Source organism: Lactuca saligna, chromosome 7 (genome assembly GCF_052625555.1).
Source record: "Lactuca saligna cultivar CGN05327 chromosome 7, ASM5262555v1, whole genome shotgun sequence".
Classification (NCBI taxonomy): Eukaryota; Viridiplantae; Streptophyta; class Magnoliopsida; order Asterales; family Asteraceae; genus Lactuca; species Lactuca saligna.
Genome location: NC_136423.1, coordinates 180,928,919 through 180,937,602, shown reverse-complemented (window position 1 = coordinate 180,937,602; position 8,684 = coordinate 180,928,919). Strand labels below are relative to the sequence as shown.

General features: G+C 31.1%; 1 long non-coding RNA gene across 1 annotated transcript; it reads left to right on the top strand.

The window, feature by feature from the left end:
- The first annotated feature begins 967 nt into the window (after positions 1-967).
- Positions 968-1,867, top strand: LOC145007598 (uncharacterized). Its single transcript, XR_013663002.1, has 2 exons — positions 968-1,056; positions 1,591-1,867. It is a non-coding gene; the product is annotated as an uncharacterized LOC145007598 (long non-coding RNA).
- The last annotated feature ends 6,817 nt before the right edge of the window (positions 1,868-8,684 follow it).

Sequence of the window (8,684 nt, the reverse complement as noted above, 5' to 3'; positions counted from 1 at the left end):
TATTCACATGTGATATACCATCTAATACTATGTAATACTCAGATATGAAAATATTATCTAATATTCATAAGTGAATATATCATCTAATATTCACAAGTGAATATACTATGTAATATTCACAAGTGAATGAATCGTCCAATATTTAAATATGAATATATTGTGTTTATTATATGTTATATTCATATATGAATGATAATTAAATTGTAAAAAAATTTAATCATAGTTTTTATTCATAAGTGAATAACGAATATACTGTAGTAAAAACCTGATTCATTTTTATTCACTTATGAATAACGATAACTGAAAATATATATAAAAAATATTTTATATTAACATTATATCAATATGGATGTCTATTTGTAGAGAATATAAATCATGATTTTTGATATATTTAAAACAATTTTTCGATAAAAATAGTTTCTTGAAAATTAAAAAAAAAAACGAAAAAACTATGTTTTTGTATATATTAAGGTAATTCTTAGCATAGTTTAAGGAAACATGTTTTGTTAGAAAACACATGTGCATTCCTTTCCTATTTTCGTCGGTACATTGGAGGCTTTTGCGGCAAAAATAAATGATTTGCTAAGAATGATTCCCCATTCTCAACTTTTTTTTTTCTCAATTAAACCCTCCTCTCTCTCTATATATATATATATCTATATATATATATATATATATATATATATATATATATATATATATATATCTTAAACCCAAAAACTGGTTATAATGATTTATATATATATATATATATATATATATATATATATATATATATATATATATATATATATATATATATATATATATAAAACCCAAAAACTGGTCAACATGTATAATTATTATGATCTACTAAATTGACACCAAAATACCGATGCTGGGCTAGGCAAGAAAAGACACAGAAAAGTTGCCCATTACAAGGCCCAACTAATCTAGGGTTGCCCTACCTATAAATATCAATAATTCCACTTGTTTCCGCTTTCATTCCATCGTCCGCCCACCACAAAACAGGTAGAGAGATCAAAGTAAGGCTTGAACAGCGAGATGCGTGCTAAGGTAAATTCATCTATCTTCATCAGTCTTAGATATTTGATTTCGATTTTGATTAATTTATGTGAAAACGAAGGAAAGTAACCTCGCAATTACGATCAAACCCAAATTAAGATTTCTTGTTTCATATTAACTAACTTGTTTTTACTCAAGAACTAGTAACGATATCTCAGATTTTGCTCGTTATATCAGTTTTCTCATTGATTTTGTTCGTTTGCTTGATGATTAATTTAACATAATCGATATATGCAACTGATATTACTTTAGTTTTGACTGTTGTACCTTTTCTAATTTGCATATGTGGAAATAGATTATTGATCGGGTTAACTTGAGTATATACTTATTTCATCTGTTGTTTGTATAATTGAGCTATCTAATTACGGTTGTCTGTTTAATCTAATAATCTGATTGTTGTCCTATTAACATCTGTTCTAAATGTTTTTTGATGCTTGTTTAATCTGTTTATATATAATAGCTTAAGATCTTGTAGACATAGATTATAACAATGGCGAGTAACGTTGGATACTTACACTTTTGCAGTGGAAGAAGAAGAGAATGAGGAGACTAAAGAGGAAGCGCCGAAAGATGAGACAACGATCCAAGTAGAGAATGAAGTTTAGACTGTAGGGTTGGCTTCTTTCCAATCTTTCTTCGTGCACATCACATGGAGTTTGGATGTAAAAGATGGATCTTTGGATCGAAGCTTTATATGGTCTAGTTGGTTTTATATCTTGTTGCTTTCTTTTTGTTTTTCAACTGCTCCCCAACACTATCGGGTTTAACATTTTGAATGAAACTTGTATTTGTTTTTTCTTAAGTGTTTTGGTTATTAATATTTATAGTCGATGTAGAATCCTTATTTTATATGTTCTCGTTATTTTGTCGACTCTGCTTGTCCCTGTGGATAGAGGAGTGGAAATGGGAAAAGATACGGCTGGTATCTTTGAACATCATTCCCTTTCTTATGTTATCCAAACATGCAGTTTGATTGGGTTAAAGACTTAAAGCTAATTCATAAACTGTTGATATGACACTCTTTATGTTTCTTGTTTTGTATCATATGTGTCGAAATTTATACAAAAATGTGTGGGTCAGAAGCGATGGATTTCATTCGACTTCTGCGTTGTTAGATAGAAGGGTTGTAAGCAAAAACTGAAACGTAGGATCCAAAATTTGGTGAATTGTGGTGTAGATTAAAAAAAATAAAAAGTCATTTTTTCAAGTTATTTAACAAAATAATTAATATTTTCTATACTTAACAATATAATCATTATATGTAAAACAAAAAGAAGAAAGTGTATTTATAAATTTAGTCCCATTTTTTTAGGGATTACTTGAAGTAGTCGATGCTTTAAAATTTGGTTTTCTTGTTTAACTGTTTATTTGGCCGGTTTGACTTTTAGTTTGACTCGGTTACCATGATGTAGTTTTACATGTGCGTTGAAGTCATGTTCGGTAGTGTGCATAATTGACATTCGAGTTTTGAATAACCTAATCAATCGAGTTGTTTAATTTGCTTTGAAAATGGGTTGTTTTTAACGGGCCGAGTGAAATCCATCTATCCAAGTTCCACAAATTGATCCAAACTTTTTATCACACCGGTTTTTTGAAGAAATCATCAAATTCAATCTGATCTAGAAATTGAGTTAAAATCAATTGTTACTGAACCTCTCTTGTCTTTGGTTCTTGTCCGACCGGTTCAAACCCATTTTTAAAACATTGGATATAATCAAGAATTTTGTACGTTATATGTAATACTAGTTACTTATAACTAATATAATTACGAGGGATATAAAACTTTTATTAGTTGAATAAAGAGTTAGAACATGTATTTTGTTAAAGCATATGAAAGACAAATAAAAAAAATGTGTTTGTGTGTAGTTTTAGAGGATGGATAACATATACCTTTTGGTATATGGGAGTATGAATACAAATATAATCTTTTTTTGGCATATGTAATGTAAAAGAAAGTTGTAGTTGACTCAAATATGAACGTGTGGATATCAAACTTATCAAAATCTGAGTTTATATGAATATGTTATGGCCGACCAAGGATGAGGCGAAAATTCAGATGAAACGTAAAATTGCAACGCGTTTTATTTGAGTACGCGCTGAAAAAAAAAAATACATGTTTTAAAGGTCAAGTCTCAACTTTTACTCCATTTATCATACACACTTAGAAAACACATGGATAGCGAAAGATATCAGGTTTTGTAGATCTTGAGCTCAAATTGGAGCTAACTACAATAAGAAGCTAGGAATCAATCCATCTTCACTTAAATCAAAGGATAACCTCCTAACCATTTAACGATTCTTGGTATATGGCTAATTTTGGGGAAAGAGTTTATGAACCCTAGAAATTGTACACATTTGAATGATGAAATTCTTGAAAGGTTCATACAAGTAGAGTATTAATTGCTTTTTTTACTTAATAAAAGATTGTAATCTTTGATATGGTGAAAATTAGAGTTGATGATCATAAACCCTAAATTGGTGAAGTGATGAATTGATAAATTGGATTGATAACCTTATGAGTTAGGGTTTATATATGATTTATTCATGGGTGTGAACTTGTAATATAAAGAATCCATGAATTATGCTTCAATTGGAATAAGGGTGACCAAGAACCCAAATTGGTGAATTGTTTAATTAATTGAAATTGGAGTGTTATTTGGATGAATTAAGTGTTGTGGATAGTTTATTTTTGGAGTATAATTAACTATGGCTTAATAAATTAAGACATGCCATTAAGTCATGTCTTTACGGTGATAATTGAAAGTTTCTTGTATCGATAACATGGTAGTTAAATAATGAATTGGGTTATCAGTTAAAACAACAAATTGAAGAATTATGGTTGGTTCGAATACAATTGAGTAGTATGACTTAATTGTAAATATTAAGTTCATGAATGAATGGGTGGTGTTTTGAGTTATAATACTCAATAATTATTTGATATTTTGATAGTTGTTAGACTTTTGTTTCAAATTCTTGGCGTATTGTGTGATTTCAGCTGTTAGGCTTTGTTTATCAGTAATCAGGATTTATTCTTTGAGTAATTACATGATACCTATAGTATATTAGCCATGCAAAGTGAAAACTTATTCTAAAATTTGAAGAATGTCTAAAGTGTTTTTTTTTTCTCTTTACATTAGTTTAGAGATTTGCAATAGGATAATACATATGGTGTTTCTTGTAATTTGGTATAGTTTTGTTAAAATGTTATGTCCGGAATGTAAACCCACTCTACAATGAGATGAATAGGTCTGAATGGAAAACTCGGATTCTAATTTACTTGGTTTGCTACTTTTGAGTTTGGCTATTTGCGCATTACTGTTTGTGTGATAATTCATTGACTATAACGTGTAAATCACAACTTGGTAGAAAAATACTTGCCAATTTATCCTGACACATAAGACATGTTTGGTAAAAGGCTAAAGCTTAAAATTTCAATAAAAAAAGGTTTCCTTTTTTTGTCTCTTGCGGTTTTAAAACTGCACCACTGTTGAAAATCACATAATTTCACTTTGTGGTTTAAAATCAAAACCACACCACTTAAGAAACCGAACATCACGGTTTTGAAATTACAAAAACAGATGCTTGTGTTTGCGGTTCGGTTTTGTCTTAAAACCACACCATGCTCACCACTAACATATACTTTCTTTTTGTGATGATTCGAGGGAAACTCTCCCATCTTTTCGAACTCTACTTCTTTAGCATGTACACATCATTTATCATATTGGGCATCGTTTGATGCTAGAGCCATATCTACTCGTCTAAGGTTAAAGTGCTTTATTAATGTATGGATAAATTTTCACCAATCGTAAGACGTTTTAGGAGTAAAATAGAAAGTTAATTTTTTGAAGTGATCTACAAGTACATTACTCAATGTGTAACTTTGATGTGAATCATATTAAGGATATAAAATGATATAGGATTAATGACTTAAAGGGCAACAAACTTTGGTTTTTGACCACATTTAGGTAACCTTATTTTTTCGTATACGTTTTGACCAGTAAACTTGTTTGACCTGTTCAAAATAGGGTAATATTACTGGTAATTATCGGTGAAACTACCTTATTATGAACAAGTCAAACACGTACGGAAAAAAAAACATGGTTATAAATATGCAGAAAATCAAAGTTTGTTGCATGTTTTAATAATATTGGGCTCTTTTTGCTAAGTGCAAGTAGTCATAAGACCCACTAATATGACATGCAATCGAGTCATTGGGTCTTGGTGTCATACATGGATCGTAGATCAGGAGTTCAGTGTGACAACATCGAATACCACATAGTTCCGGCAACAATAAAAGCTGCAAAAAAGACAGCAACGATACTACTGGAAAGGACAGTTTCAATATTGCCCATAAGCAATCCTTTGTATACACGTTGGGGCGGGCGGACATTAAGATGGAATAGGCCTGCTAATATGCCCAAAGTCCCTGCCGCAATATGATGAGAGGCTATTCCTCCCGGAACAAAAGGGTCAAAACCCTCCACACCCCACGATGGATTTACAGCTTGTACTTTTCCTGTTAGTCCATAAGGATCGGACACCCATATGCTAGGACCATACAAACCTGTTACGTGAAATGCACCAAAACCAAAGCAAGCCACACCTGCAAGAAATAAATGTATTCCAAAGATTTTGGATAACTTTATGACTTCTTAATTTATAATTTTTTTTTTAATTTTTAGTAATTACTATATGAAGTGGATTTACCATATATCTCCAATTTTGAGCCCAATTAATAAAAGAACTTCATTGTTGAGATATTATGTATAACTAATCTGTCAATGTACATATAATGTGTCAATTTGAAGTAATCCAAAATAGGTTATTTTGGATTCATTGAGAAAATTTATTTTTTGTTTGAAATTTATGAAATCAGATATGGCTTCTTCTATTATCAGCACAACGTGGCAGCAAAATATAGTCCCTGACTAGTTGGGTTTGAACTAGGTTGGCCCAATGTCTGAGCTAATTGTACCTTGGCCTAGCTCTATGTAATATGCCAAAAATCAAAGGTAAAAACAACAACAACAACAACAACAACAACAAAGTAAGATCAACTTCAACTTCAAGACTTTTGATTCCAGCTTCTTCTTTGACCTCATCAGTACACTTATAATCATCTCTTCACTGTTGCATTTTACTTCATCAACCCAAGCAATGAAACCTAACCAGGCTCCTAGATTATGAAAGTCAGGTTGCATTTAAAAAATAATTTTGAAACCAGGGATCCAAATAGAATACTACATTTTACCTTGTTTGGACATGCATAAAATGACCTTCCGCGGTTAGTGTCAGTACGTGATGTGAAAATTATTGACGGAATTCCACACCCACAATCCATCTTCATCTTCGATTTTTCTTGGATCTCAGTCAAAAGTTATTTAAAGGAGAAAACAAATGAAATAGATACCCTTTTCACTAACACACCCCTTTTTACAAACTTTATGAACGTGAAAAGACAAAACTACCCTCAGCGTGCAAGGCATGTGGGGTTCACTAACCCAACATTTGAGTTGCTTCTTCGTTCTTGCATGATAGGTCAATGCAAATCATAACAGTTCGAAAACTAAAACATTACATGCATATCGTCTGCAATCAACTCAAGTCTTTTTCCATTAGCAAGCTGAACACCAGTTACATAATGTATGTCATCAACACATGCCTTTTCACATCATCCATACGTAGCACCAATAAAAAGAAAAAAGAAACCAAGAACATAAAAAGTAAACTAATATATATATATATATATATATATATATATATATATATATATATATATATATATATATATAGACACACACTAGATGTAGAGACGACGATAAACAACTCTTTTGACGAATAATTTTCTTACGGAGAAATAATTGTTATATTTTATTATTAGGTATTATGTATAAAAAATTACCACTTTTAAATAAAATATTTATGTTTAAATCTTATAGTTATATTGTCTCTTATACATTTGATATAAATAAATTTACATCGATGTTTAGTTTAAGATATGTAAATTAATTTATATACATAAATTTAATATTTTAAAATTGTCATTTTGATCCAAATTAAAGTTGTTAATAACAATCCTTTATTCAAGGCTTCAAAGTTTTTGCAAGTATTAGAGATCATGAGATTCAACATCAGCCACATATTTCTCATTTGTTACTCTAACGCTCCAGCATACCAACAACAACGGGGTATGACTAATCATAAATGATTATATATTAGAGAGGTATAATCATAAATGATTATACATATATGTACATTCACAGATTGGGTAATCATATATGATTATAACGATTGGTGGCAGAAGAGATGGTGGCGACGGAGGTTGCGGTTGTATGAGTGACGGAGGTAGTAGTGGTGGGGTCGGTTGGTGGCAAAGGTGACGGTAGTGGTGGTGACAATGGCAGTTGTGGTGATGGGGAAGGTGATTATAACTGACCCGTTGTGCCGGTATGTTAGAGGGTTAGTGTGGCAAATGTAAATTATGTGGTTGAGGTTGAATCTCAAGATCTCTATTTTATTTTGAATCGTAACGGAACCTATCCATCTCTCTCTCTCTCTCTATGTATATATATATATATATATATATATATATAAATATAGAGTGAGAGAGAGAGAGATAAAGAGATCGATAGGTTTCATTGAGATTATATATATATATATATATATATATATATATATATATATATATATATATATATATATATATAATCCAACCTTTGTAACGACTTTGAGATCAACCACCATCATCTCGAGTATGGCCACCGCCACGCCAACCATCACCACAACAATAGCTTTAAGCTTCATATCATGATCTTCCAGCTTGTGGGGGATACTGATATGATCCACACGACAAACAAGAAAATCTTGACCTATCTGCTCTTTGATCTTATGCATCTCATTATGATTCACATCAATTTTGTTTCCGTAGTCGCAAACAATGGAATGTAGGTTGCTGAGGTTGAGAAACTCTCGGGAATTTATTGAGTTAGGTGATGAAGGTGGTGGAGCCGACATTGCAAGTATTTAGGATTTTGGTCAGAATCATGTTTGCCCAAATAAAGTAATAAGGTATGTCGAATTTGCTAGGTTAAATCTCACATGGGTTTGCGGTACTTTATGCCCCCACCAACGACATAGCCTTAGCCTCTAAGGATGGTTGGTGGGTTAATAGAACTAAATGCATGTATTAACTACCAACTTACATGGAAGACGAGTCGACTTGCCAATGATCAATGTTGACTCACACGTTTCCTTGGCACTTGACACAATAGTATTATTTCAAATATATGTAAAAGTATCAAAGTGACCAGTAAAATAGAACTACTTTATGTCCTTCAAATGCAAAAATAGTCACGATAGACTTTTTAAAACAAAGTAAAAAAGATAGTTAGACTATAATGAAAATAACCCTATATTTTAAAGCTTTTTTCCTGAATAATAATTTCCATTTTTTTCTAAATTATGAGTTACGAGTGAATTTATATTATGCTTATGTTTATATTTTAAAATGTTTATCCTAAATAATAATTTTCAATTTTTCTTCTAAAGAACTCCAAAATTGGGCAACAATTTCATATATGTTTACGTGGCGCAAACGTAGGACAGAAAGCATATACCAC